Below are 13,728 nucleotides of genomic sequence, written 5' to 3'. Positions count from 1 at the left end.
CCAGGAACACCTCAGAGAACCCCAGGAAAGGAACCTCAAGGTGTAGTGGAAGGGGTACCAGGCAAGGAGCGGGGAGCATTGAGCTGCATGGCCTTGGGCCATTGATTTAGGCCTTGCTGAGTTCTCATCAGCAACAGCTGATTCAACAACCACTCCTGTACTACATCCTTGACCTACGGGCACCACTGCTCTAGGTAATGGGATGAAAAGATGCAAGAGGCAAGATCCTGTGCGTCCTGGGAATCAGAGATATGAAAGCAAGCTGCATACTGTAACATGAGTCACAGTACAATCAAGTAAACTGTGCTAGACATTCATGGAGGGTGCCGGGGGTTGAATAGGGGGTACAACACCCAGACAAAGGGCGGAGCTGTGACAGGGGGGAGCATCTGAGCTGAGAGCAGAAGGATGAGGAGAGGTGAGCCAGGCCAAAGGGGAGGGCCCTTCTGGGCAGAGGGGACAGCAGAGGCAAGGTCCCAGGGGTGGGAAGCATCATGGTACATGGAGAAAATGAGAGCTTTTTGGCATTGCTGATGGATTTGGCCAGAAATAGTCTGGATCTATAGTCAGGACCAAAACAGAAAGGACTTCAAACTTCAACCTAAGCAGTTTGAATCCTGTAGATGGTCTTTTTAAAATGTAGCCTAGAGCATGTCACTCCTCTATTCAGAACTCTGCAATGGCTCCATTTCCCCCACAGTAAAAGCCGGAGCCCTTACAATGGCCCATAGGCCCAGCAAGGCCTGGTTTCCAACTGCCTCTCTGACCTTATCTCCTTGCAATACCCCTGCACACTCTCACAGCCTCCTTCCTCTCTAGCCCTCAAACAAGCCAGGCAGCTTCTGCCCCAGGATCTTTGCACTGCCTTTTCCTTCTATCCTAAATGCTGTTTTCCCAGGTATCTACATGGCTCACTCCTTCACCTTCTTTGAGTCTTGTTGAAATGTTATTTCTTGGTGAAGCCAGACCTGACCATCCTTTTCCAAACTGCATTAGCTTCCTTCCCTCATTCCACAGTCTAAACCCCCTTACCCTGTTCAATTTTTTTCTTTCAGAACACTTACCACCTTTTTTTTTTTTTTTTTTTTTGCGGTACGCGGACCTCTCACTGTCGTAGCCTCTCCCGTTGCGGAGCACAGGCTCCGGACGCGCAGGCTCAGCGGCCATGGCTCACGGGCCCAGCCGCTCCACGGCACGTGGGATCTTCCCGGACCGGGGCACGAACCCATGTCCCCTGCATCGGCAGGCGGACTCTCAACCACTGCGCCACCAGGGAAGCCCACTTATCACCTTTTAACACACTGTATGAGTTTATTATTTATTATGTTTCCCCCATCTGGAATCTAAACTGGACCAGGGCAGGTGTTTTTGTCTGCCCTGTTTATTGCTGTATCCCAGCACCTAGAACAGTGACTAGCACATAGTAGACTCTTAAGAAACATTTCTTAATAACTGATTTAGCTAGGGAGCCAATGGCAAGATAGGGGGGTGACATACTCAGATTTATGATTTACAATCACTCTAGGTAGGCAGTGTAGACTCATGGTGGTTTTCCCACTCCCCCCCCCACCATTTTTAAATCATGACTCACAGTTAGAAATTCATTTCAATTTCTTGTACATACACTGGAACATACAAAAACATCTAACTAAAACAAAAGTTTCATGAAACAGTAGTTACCTTTTCACCTTTGCAATGCTCTGTGATCTATTCTCTTCTATGGTGACTTCATTTTTTAAAATTACTAAATTGACTTCACAGCGCCCCAGTAATAGACTAAGGCTTGGAGTTCAAAAACCAGTGGTATAATATTCTGGAATTTGATAGTGATGATGATTGTACAACATTGTAAATGTACTAGAAAAACCACTATGGAATCTAAAAAAAAAAAAATTGTACTGATGAATGTAGTGACCTAGTGGCAGGGCGTAGACATAGAGAATGGACTTGAGGACACGGGGGTGGGGAGGGGGAAACTGGGGCGAAGTAAGAGTAGCAGCGACATATATACACTACCGAATGTTAAATAGATAGCTAGTGGGAAGCAGCCTCATAGCACAGGGAGACCAGCTCGGTGCTTTGCGATGACCTAGAGTGGTGGGATGGTGGGGGTGAGAGGGAGACACAAGAGGGAGGGGGTATGGGGATATAGGTATGGATATGGCTGATTCACTCTGTTGTACAAAAGAAACTAACACAGTATTGTGAAGCAATTATACTCCAATAAAGATCTATTAAAAAAAAACCCCACTGAATTGCACACTTTAAAATAGTTTAAATGGTGGGTTTTACATTATATGACTTTTATCTCAAAAACAAAATCTTTTTTTTAATGGTATAAAGGATTAATCTAAAAGAGACCAACCTAGAGATAGGAAGACCAATTAGAAAATGATTAGGGGCTTCCCTGGTGGCGCAGTGGTTGAGAGTCCGCCTGCTGATGCAGGGGACACGGGTTCGTGCCCTGGTCCGGGAAGATCCCACGTGCCGCGGAGCGGCTGGGCCCGTGAGCCATGGCCGCTGAGCCTGCGCGTCCGGAGCCTGTGCTCCGCAACGGGAGAGGCCACAGCAGTGAGAGGCCCGCGTATCGCAATAAATAAATAAATAAATAAATAAATAAACTAGTAACTGATAACATTCATTTAAAAAAAAAAGAAAATGATTATAATCGTCCAGGTAAGAGGTGATGAGTGGACAGAGATAGTCCAGATAGACAAGAAGGGCAATTCCAGAATGATTTAGAAGGTTAAATTGGAAAGCATGAGAAATAGGAAGCGTCAAAGATGATTCTAGACTTCTGCCTCTGCTACAGGGGCATGATGGTGCTATCAAGTGAAATCAAGAACACAGCCAGTACACATAGCAGGAAACCATTTTGATTTTTAAAAGCAACTTATGTGTGTGCATGCAAACATTTGTCAAAGCAGAGAAGAGTTGTGAGGCTCCCCGCTGCACTGTTGGCTAGCCAGGGAGGCCTGCTGTGTGAGGCTAGAGGTCCACCAGCGATCAAGGGTGGGCAGCGGGAGGGGAAAGCACAAAGGAGGCCTGGGAGGGAAGGGATCCAGAGAGACCAGGGGTGCCACGTTGCAGAAGCCAAAAGACTAGAGACTTTTAGAAGGAAGGTGACCAGCCAAGACATGCAGAGATGCGGGGCCTGGAAAGTGAAGGGGCCGCAAAGATAAAGGCAGAAGGGCAGGAGTCTGGAAGGTCAAGACCTCCCTAACCAGTCTCAGCTCTTTTTTTTTTTTTTTAACATCTTTATTGGAGTATGATTGCTTTACAATGGTGTGTTAGTTTCTGTTTTATAACAAAGTGAATCAGCTATACATATACATATGTTCCCATATCTCTTCCCTCTTGTGTCTCCCTCCCTTAGCTCTTTTCAGGAATAGCTCCCCTAAGTGATTCTTGGCCTCAGAAGCAGCTGGGCCTCGGGCCATGACAGGCCAACCTGCCTTATTGTCTTCACCCACCTTCCTCATTCTCTCCTGCCCCCAAGCACAGCCAGGCTGGCTCTTGCTCCCTCGGCTTTCCTATGTGGAGGTGCAAGTGGCCGCTGGACATCCCTGAAAGGAATTTGCTGTTAACAATCTCCCCTCCTGCGGGCTGGGCAAAGAGTGGATGGATGTGATGACGCCAAGGACTGGATTGGGTGGAAATAGGAAAATGGACAATTTTCACTCTGGGGGAAAGAAATGCACAGTCATTTTTTCAGCTAGCCCCAGTCCTCACATGATTCTGGTAGTAGAATCTTCCACTAGTCACCCAGGTATGTGGTGGGGCTCTGAGACCCACCTGAGAAAGGGGAGAGGCAGACTGCTATTCAGGAGGGAGGGGCTGAGACCTTTCCAGAAAGGGGTCATGATGTGGGACAGATTTCTTAAATCCTTTCAGAGAAGTATGCAGTGTCTTCAGATTAACAAAGTGAATCACTCAAGGGGCCCGCAGAGGCAGAGCTAGAAAAGAGGGCATGATCAGCTCTGTTCATCGATAGCCTTGAATTGCTATTCAGCACTTATGGTAAAGAACTGGGCTGTGTCACCTGCAAAGCAAAATGATGAGAGGGGCACGGACTAGGCCCCTTCTCTCCTATACAGCATCTTTGTGTGAAATAGAAAAAGTCATCTCTTCCTTTGGGCCAACGCAGGCCGTTGCCAGGGAGCACAGCTTGGTGAGCAAAGCTCAGGCTAAATCAGATCCCACAACCCCCTCCCCATACCCCATCCCCTGCTCCCCACCCAAGCTGGATGCTCTTGTGCAGTGTCCAACCTGTGCAACCATATGCAGCAGCCCCAGAGACAGAGATGAATATGGCAGCGTCTTCAACCCCCAGAAGTTCAAAAACTGGTGGGCAAACACTCACGTGTAATCAGCCAACTAACGAAAGCAGCCTCTGAGAAATGCTAAAACAGAAGGGCTAATGGTGGCGGGGAGATTCACCCTAATGGGGAAATCTGAGAAGACTTCCTGAGGAGATAGAATTTGAGGCAGGCCTTGAAATGTTGACAGAGAGGGGAGTGGAGAAAGGACGCACAAGATTTCAAGGTGGCTTCTCGGGAGGCGGAGTAGATTGTCATGGCTGGAGGAAAGGGGAGCCGGGGGAATGGAAAAGGGTACTGGGGAAGACATAGTGGGAGGTAAGCCTAAGGGCTAAAGTTGTGGAGAGCACTGACTGACTTACTGAGGGATGTGCACTTGGAGAGAGCCAGAGAAGTTTGGGGAATGGGGGTTCCCCGTCCAACCTGGCTCTCCTGGGTCTTTCTCAGAAGTGGGGTTGTCCTGTAAGAGAAGTGCCCCAGCTTCCAAAGTGCCCCAGCTGCTCTTTACAAGAGCTGAGAAAGCCCCTGAGCCAGGTGTCGGTGTGACTGCATTATGCAGAGGTGCGGTGTGAAACACCTGTGCAGATTCATCAGTGGGTCAGGGAAGGGCTAGAGAATGGCCGTCCAGCTGCATCTATTAGAGGTCATCTCAGACAGCCCTGGCCCTGCTCCAGCGGTGGAGGGGACACTCCTGCTCTCCTTGAGGGCCCTGTGGATGTGTACACCTCACCGGAAGGCCACCTGAAGAAAACATGCCTTTCAAAATCCATAGGATGGAGCCCAGAACCCATGGCATCACCTGGTCCAGGTAGACCTAGTTACTGTGAGAAGGGACTTCCTGTCCCAGAATTCTTCCATCCAGGATGGCTCAGTCCTCCTCACTCTCTGCTCCTACATGAGACAAACAATCATTGCAGAGAAACATCCCATGGCTAACCACTTTGTCCTTCTGAAAAGTCTCTTCCTTGAGTTCGCCTACACCCTTGCTTCTCAAAACACCGTCTGCAGACCAGTAGCATTAGCCCTGCCTGGGAGCCTTATGGAAATGCAGAGTCTTATGCTCCATCCCAGACTTACTCAGCCAGGTCTGCCTTTTTGCGAAACCCTCAGGTGATTTGTGTGTCCGTTGAGGTCTGAGAAGCCTGTCCTAAACGGTTCTTTCCTGCTCTTTGTGTAGCTCTCTGGCAACTCTTTCTCAGTCTCCCTGACCTTGACTCTTACCAACCCCTTTTAATGCTAGGAGATCCTCTGCCCATTACCTCCCCCCTCTGCCCCTCTCCCTGGGTGATCTCGGACACTCCCACTGCTTCACGTACCATCTGCTTCTCAAGGATTCCCTCATCTGTACAACCAGACCACTCTTCTGGGTGCTCGACCCCTAGATCCAAATACCTATGATATGGTGCCATAAACAACCCCTCACATTCCACATGCCCCATATTGAATTCATCTTCTCTCCCTCGGGCCCCCAGGCCCCCTTTCAGGGACTCATCCCAGACTCCTCTCTCACCCTTAACTCCTAAATTCATTCTACATGCTGGGGGTCCACTTCCTAAACTTTCTGATCGTGCCCCCTAACCCCTCCATCCTCACTGACACCACCTCAGACCCTGATCATCTCTGCCCCAAGATCCACTGCAGGTCTGGCCAACTTAGCAGCACAGATGTCCTCCAAGTGGCAACTCTGCCATCTTGTAGCCACTGGAACACATAGGCTCCTTGGTGGCTGCTGCAGGGGAGGTGAGCCCTGGAAGACCTCACCCCAACAAATGCTTTAGCCCCAGACTGACACCCACGTCACTAAGGCTCACAGCCCATTGGCCAGAACTAGTCATGTAGCCTCATCTAACTTTTTCTTTCTTTTTTCTTAAATTGAAGTATAGTTAATTTACAATGTTGTGTTAATTTCTTCTGTACAGCAAGGTGATTCAGTTATACGTCTATATACTCTTCTTTTATATTCTTTTCCATTATGGGTAGTCATAGGATACTGAATATAGTTATCTGTGCTCTACAGGAGGACCTTGTTGTTTATCCATTCCATATACAATAGCTTACAGCTGCTAACCCCAACCTCCCAGTCCATCCCTCCCCAAACCCCTCCCCCTTGGCAACCCCAAGTCTGTTAGCCCCATCTAACTTCAGGGGGTGCTGAGGGAGGGTGAACCTGCTGGGCCGTAGCCTGGAAGGGGAGGGCCGTTGGGCATAGGTGAGCACTAGAAACCTCTACCAACCATCTTCCTCCTCTGCTCTGTCTTCTCCTTAGCCCTTATCATCATCTGACATAGTGTGTATTTGCCCATTTACGGATTTTTGTCCTGCTTCCCCCACTCCTGCTAAAGAATGTAAGCACTCTGAGGGCAGATCATGTGTTTGGTTCATTGCTGTATTCCCAGTACCTAGAACAGGGGTTGGCATGTAGTAAGCACTCAATACATATTTGATGAATGTTACTAATAAAATGAATAAATAAAGAGCTAGATGGTGTGTGTGTATGGGGGCCAGCAGTGGGGGAGGGGAGTGATGTGAGAGGAATGTGAAAACTAAGAAGGGGTAATATCACAAAAGGCATTATAAGCCAGATAAAGAAGCTTTTGCTTTATCCTGTAGAGTGTAGAGAACCATGGGGTGGGGGGTGGTTTAAAAGGGGAGAGATGTTCTGGAAGATCACTTGGGATGCAGTTTGGGAGATGGATTGGAAGGGGTCACGCAGGAGGCAGGGAGACCAGCTGGGAAACAACGGATGGTGGTTTAGATTAGATGGTGGGATTCCTGAAGGAGGAGAAACAAGGCTCTGAGGGCGTGAATGTGGGGCTTGAGAGAAGGAGAGGATGGCTTTAAAGGGTTTGGCTGGAGTTACTAAAAGGTTAGAAGGAGGGAGTTCCCTTTGTTCATCCTCAAGCCAGGAGGACTGAGGGGTGGAGGAGACCTGTGGGGAGGGTGGTAACAAGGAATTTGTTTGAGACACAAGAACTTTGATCTGGTCGACGTGCCCGGGCCTCGCTAAATGGCACGTGACTCCACACTTAGATGATTCATTTCCTCGCCACTGAAATTTTACCCACCCTGTTTCCTGCCCTTGAAGAATGTTCCCTCCCTCTCTGTCAACCACTCCTAGCTCTGACCTCAGAGAATAAATCAGAAAGAACCCTGAGAATATGGGCTCTCTGGCTGAGAGCTGCCGCCTGCCCTGAGAGCACAGACCTGCTCCCCTGTGTTGAGGTCTCAGGGCAGAGGGGAGGCGTCAGCTGGGCCCCTTGCGGATCAGGATGGGTGGATGGACAACCTCCATGCAAGGGCCAAGGCAGCCATCCTGTTCAAAGGCAGGCACGGCTGCCAGCTCTTGTCAACATAGTTACTTCTCGGTGAAATGCACTTCTCCCCACTGTGGCTGCTGCCTCTCCCCCCTCCCTGGGTTCTGGTCCCCAGTCTTGGCCAAAAACAGTGCCCCTGTCAGTCCTGTTCTTGGCCTGGCCCTGCTCCTTGTGCTGACTTCCCTCCCACATGCCATCCTTTTCCAAAGTTGTCCAGGATTGAAAGTGATCCCCCCGCGCCATCACTCAGGGCAAAAGACAGAAGCCCTTGTGCCGTCTCTCTCTCTCTCCTTGAGGGAAAGAGGTGGGCTTACTTAATCCAGTCCACAGGAAGTCCTCCCCAGCCACCTGTGGAAACAACGTACTAGGGACCAGTGTGGGACCACTGTTCAGCTACAGCCTGACTCCAGTGGTCTCTAGGCTGGTAATTTTCTGCATAGTTAGCTGCTCTCCTGCTCCCACCTGCTGCACTGGAGGTGATTGAATATCACCTCATGCATTAACCATGCACAGAAGAGGGCTGCCAGAGCTCCGTTACCCACCTGCCCACCTGTGGCCCCCATCCCTCTGTCACAGGCCATCTGGATTGACACCTTGATTGATTACAAGGGTTCCATCGTGTGTGGAGCAGCTGCAGCCTTACCTGGTGGGACAGGGAGGGCTGCGTTGTAGCCAGCCCGTCCATCTATGCTGAGTGTCCCCTCCTGTGGGACCTGGGCACCTCTCTCTGACATATTCCTCAGAGCCCTTGTTTTCTAGGCGCCTGTCTCCTGCTAAGACAGCGTCTGCCAACCCACCATCTGCTCCACATCCTATAGAAGGGGCTTTGGCAAAAAGAGTCCGAATTCAGCAGTTTTGATAAACCCCCAGAGAAGATCACCCCTGTGCCATTTCCAAGAAATACCCACACCAACTTGTGAATTACAAAACCCAGCCACAAAATAAAGGGTTAGTAGTTTGCAGAGAAGTGGACACAGCCAGGAAAGAGAAGAGAGGTGCTGCTGATGAATGCCTCCTCTTTCCAAATACCGGTGGGTAAAGAAGAAATGGCCAGCCACTGGATTCAAAGCCTTTGGAGGAAGAAGGAAATAATGCAAGAGTTTGATTTTGGGTTGCAATACAGAGCACTGTTGCTGTAAAAGCTCAGCAGGAGGGGAATAAGAGGAGGGAGGCTAATATTTGTTGAGTTCCCGGCACGTGCCAGATGTTGTGCGGGCAATTTCGTGGATGTTACCTCGCTGAGTCTTTACCACCGCAATGTGAGACAGGTATTTCTGCACTCATCCCTCAGGGGAGGCAGCAAGTTCAGAGAGCTGACACAGCCTGCCCACCGTCTCACAGCTCACATGGCAAAGCGGTGATTCAAGTCAAGCTGTCTCATGCTGAAGTTCATCCTCTCTCTGCTGTACCACGTGTTCTCCCCAGCACATTCCAGGAAAGTGGGAAACCAGAAAGGATCTTAACTCATATTAAAGGAAAATCAGAACAAGAAACTTGAGAGCAAGTGTCATTGAAGAAAATTAGTTTGAATAATCTTTTTTAAGGGTCCCATGAGGCATCCATCAAGAGGGAACAGTAATTGTGCTTTCAGATACCATCTGCTGTTCTCTGAACATTTTGGCTCTGAGAATCTCTGTACCCCTCCCCTCCTTGCCCCCTGACCCCCCTCATCAACTGAGTTGCTTACCTTCCACCAGTATGCTGAATGAAATGCCCAGCATGGCCTCACAATTGCTTTCAGAGCAGCTGTATGGCTGTCTTAGTCTGCTTGGGCTGCTGGCACAAAGCATCACAGATGGGGTAGCTTATGAACAACGGAAGTTTATTTCTCACAGTTCTGGAGGCTGGAGCATAAGATCAGAGTACAAGCATGGTTGGATTCTGGCGAGGACCCTCTTCTCATTGTATCCTCATATGGCAGAAAGAGGGCGAGAGAACTCTCTGGGATCTCTTTTATAAGGGCACTAATCCTATTCATGAGGGCTCCACCCTCATCACCTAATCACCTTCTGAAGGCCCCACCTCCTATTACACTGAGGATTTCAACACAGAAATTTTGGGGGGACACAAGCATTCAGTCCATTGTAATGGTCATTGCTAATCTTAACCATAATAGTTGTAATTTTTCAAAACAGTGGAATTGAAAGTAAGGGTTTAAAACAGCTCTGGGCACAAGGTCCCCCAAACCATTTCCTGCTCACCCTTCCCACGTCCAAATTTTTGTAAGGAGGCCTGGGGATCTTAAAGTTGAGTGCTAAGGTCATGAGGCAAGGGGCCAGCGGCACTGTCTGGTAGAACTTGATGTGACACTGGAAATGTCCTTTATCTGCGCTGTCCAATATGGTGGCCACTAGCCACACATGGCTATTGAGCGCTGGAAATGTGGCTAGTGTGACTGAGGAAATGTACTTTCATTTAATTTTAATGAATTGAAATTTGAAACTTAAATAGCCACATGTGACTAGTGGCTCCCAGATTGGATGGTACAAGAGAGGAAACTAACCTAAAAGTTGGGAAAATTCTAGAACATAGGCCTTGTCTGTAGGGGGCCAGCCTTGATCAGGTACCACTTTGGGAGGTTGCTAAGCAGCTCTGGGCATCTGAGACACAGAAGGATAATTCTAAAGGAAGGAGGATGGCTGAGGAGGGTATGAAGACAGCCTTGCCAGTTCAAGTTTGTCCAGAAACAGCCCTGTTCATTCACCATTTGGAATTTGACCAGGTAGATGTGGCTCCAGGGTGTGCAACTGAGCTCCAAGCTTTACACAAGCTCTGGGAGGCACACTGCTGTGCAGGAGGCCATGTGACTTGACACTGACTCTTCTTTGATTTCAGGCCCATTCTGTCCATGCCATTTGATTCCACAAGCTGGAAGAATTGCTGCTCTCTCCATTGTTTCCCTAGATCCCTGTAAGTACCTCCTGGAGAGTACCCACTCTGATTTCAGCCTTCTTTCTTTTCTCCTTCCTCCCTCCCTCCATCCCTTCCTTCCTTCCCTTCTTCGGTAAAAAACATTTTTGATACAATGAAACAGAACTGATTGACAGGTCCTAAATTTCGCCCTGGGGGTTCCCTTATCCTAGCAACTGCCTCTCTCAGTTAATGTGTCTGTCACCTTTGCCTGAGGCTTGTGATTGCAATTCTAGAGGCCACTTTTTGTTTTTTTCTTAGACCCATATAGGTTGTGATCGGCAGAGCATCTCAGACATCACGTGTCCAGGTCCCTTGTTATATATGAAAGGACAGATGCTCAGAGAGCGGGGAGACTCACCCCAGGCCTTTCCATGAACTTTTTGGTGGAAGAGGAGGGATTAGAAACTGTGCATGACGTGCCGCGGCCTCCTTATCCAGGAACCGCTCATCCTCCCTGCCTAGGATAAATCTTCGGTTTTGCCAGCTCCTTGTGTGCTTCCACTGTCTCTAGTTTCCTCCAAAAGGTATTCCTCTCCCTGTCTGCAGGGATGCAGCTCAAATCCTTAGAACTTCTAACACAGTATTCTCCCTTTATCCAACCTCCCAGGCTCCAGTGGAAGTTAGGCCACAGAAGAATCACTTTCCTCCACTGGGCTCTATTCAGAGCTCTCTTTCTCTCCAACGCTGATAATCTAGGATAATCTGGGACAGCCTTCTCAAACTGTAATGTGCATACAAATCCCCCTGGGGTCTGGTTCAATTGCAAATATAGACTTAGTAGGTCTGGCATGAGGCTTGAGACTCTGCATTCCTAACAAGATCCCAGGTGATGCTGAAGCTGCCGGTCCATGGACCGCACTTTGAGTAGCGAGGCCCTAGACTCATGTTTTGGTCCTGGAGGGCTAGAGCTGAAAGAGACTTCTTGTAGAAGTGCTCTCCAGAGAAACTTGTAAGATGGTGTAGGATGAGGCAGGGGAAGAAGCTAAGCACAGAGGTTGAACCCTAACCTCAGCCTGATCCCAAGGGCAGCTCTGGAACATAAGTGACCCCACAAAGTTTTTCTGCCCTGAGGCAAGGGAGCCAGGTTTTTACACGGAGTATCAGTCAGTCATTGACTGTGGGCTGCCCTTGGGAAAAGGACATAGCCTCCCTGGATAACCTCTCAGGCGTTTTCAGGGTTGGCAGCTCCCATCTGGTCAAGGGCAAATCTCCACAGAAGTACACAGCTGTGAGCCATCAGTATCAGACTCACAGCAGTGGGATGTTGGGTCCTCCCACAGTATGGGGGAGCTGGGCTAACAGTCTACCACAGAGGCCTAAAGCTCTTCCAAGCCAAAGGCCCATCCCACTTACTTTCATATTAGAGATTTTATCTTTGAAAGCTGTGTATATGTACATAGAAAAAGAGAACTAGAAATATATACACAAGCTGTTCAGAAGAGTGATCTCAAGTCAACTTCCTTGTCTTTTTCTGCATCTTTCAAACTTGCTACAGTGAACATGCACTAATATAAAGCAGCAAAATAAACCACTGATACCCCAGCTCAGGATCTTAGAAAACATTTTTATTTAATAACTATTTATTGCGTGCCGGTTATTCCCATTTACACTGCTGTGATCCTGATCAATGTTTATAATGGGATAGTAATGACAGGGCACAAGTCTGAAATGCAGTTTGTGGCAAAGAGAAATTGTAGACTATTCAGTACAGTTTTAAGTTTGAAATTATTTATTTTTCCAATCCTCTGAAATTTGCTCATCTGCATAGCAAATGCCCTGTAACTGGAACAGCCTGTCCATGAGGTTTAGCATTGCAAACTCTTGCTCCCCTCAGGTCTTGGCCAAAGGGCAAACAGAACTCGGACCTCCCGACTCCTGCTGGTTCTCAAAGACCACACAGCCTGTCTGTGTGCCATGAGCTATTTTCATTTCCACAGTCTTCCTCCCTTTTTTTGTGCTGCCTAATTAAGCAATCAAGTTAATTGAGATTAATGGCTGGCTATTTAATAGGGATTAATAACTTGCAAAAACTCCCTTGGGTTTGGAACCCAGCTCAGAGCAGCAGAAATGCTCCTTGGGAAAGCTGGAGACGCAGCCCTCGGGTCTCTCTTCTCACTTCTCCCTGCTCAGGCCTTCTGGAGGCAGCGGGATGCTGAGGGCAAGGAGGTGGGGAAGGAAAAGCTTCCATATTAGCCTGGACTTCAGTGCTGCTCTCTGAGCTGCAAGACCCTACAGCTCCTGCCCACACCACAGCCAGCACCCTCTGCTGAGCAAGATGCAATCCCCCCGTGTCCAGGGGCTGGGTCCCCAGCTTGTGAGTGTGCCCCAGTGGCCTGGGCTCCTGATGAGTGCTAAGGAACCTCCAAGTCCTGACTGCTTCTGGGTCTCATGGTCTCAACCCTGGTTCATTTGTTTGCTTGTTTGTTTTTATTGCAGTATAGCTGATATACAATTTTGTGTTAGTTTCTGGTGTAGAGCAAAGTGATTCAGTTTTTTATATATATATATATATATATATATATATATATATTCTTTTTCAGATTCTTTTCCATTATAGTTTATTACAAGATATTGAATATAGTTCCTTGTACTATACAGTAGGACCTTGTTGTTTATCTGTTTTATCGATATATACAGTAGTATATATCTGCTAATCCCAAACTCCCAATTTATCCCTCCCCTGTCCTTCTCCCCTTTGGTAGCCATAAGTTTGTTTTCTATGTCTGTAAGTCTATTTCTGTTTTGTAAATGAGTTCATTTGGTATCATGAAGTTCGTTTGGTATCATGAGTTTGTTGGTATCATTTTTTTAGATTCCACATATAAGTGATATCATATGACATTTGTCTTTCTCTGTCTGACTTACCTCACTTAGCATGATAATCTCTAGGTCTGTCCATATTGCTGCAAATGGCATTATTTCATTCTTTTTTATGGCTGAGTAGTATTCCATCGTATATATGTACCACATCTTCTTTATCCATTCATCTGTTGATGGACACTTAGGTGCTTCCATATCTTGGCTATTGTAAATAGTGCTGCTATAAACATTGGGGTACATATATCTTTTTGAATTATAGTTTTCTCCAGATATATGCCCAGGAGTGGGATTGCTAGATCATATGGCAACTCTAATTTTAGTCTTTTAAGAAACCTCCGTACTGTTTTCCATAGTGGCTGCAC

At 47.9% G+C, this 13,728-nt stretch overlaps 1 long non-coding RNA gene across 2 annotated transcripts in view; it reads left to right on the top strand.

Moving 5' to 3' along the window:
- LOC115864872 (uncharacterized) overlaps positions 1 to 13,728 on the top strand; it is a 115,892-nt gene that overhangs the window by 49,318 nt on the left and 52,846 nt on the right. For both annotated transcript variants that reach the window (XR_009562763.1, XR_009562762.1), the window contains exon 5: positions 10,469 to 10,543. This is a non-coding gene — a long non-coding RNA (uncharacterized lncRNA). The remainder of the gene's footprint in view (positions 1 to 10,468; positions 10,544 to 13,728) is intronic.

Source organism: Globicephala melas, chromosome 2, assembly GCF_963455315.2.
Source record: "Globicephala melas chromosome 2, mGloMel1.2, whole genome shotgun sequence".
NCBI classification, from domain to species: domain Eukaryota; kingdom Metazoa; phylum Chordata; class Mammalia; order Artiodactyla; family Delphinidae; genus Globicephala; species Globicephala melas.
This window is presented reverse-complemented; position numbering and strand designations above follow the sequence as displayed.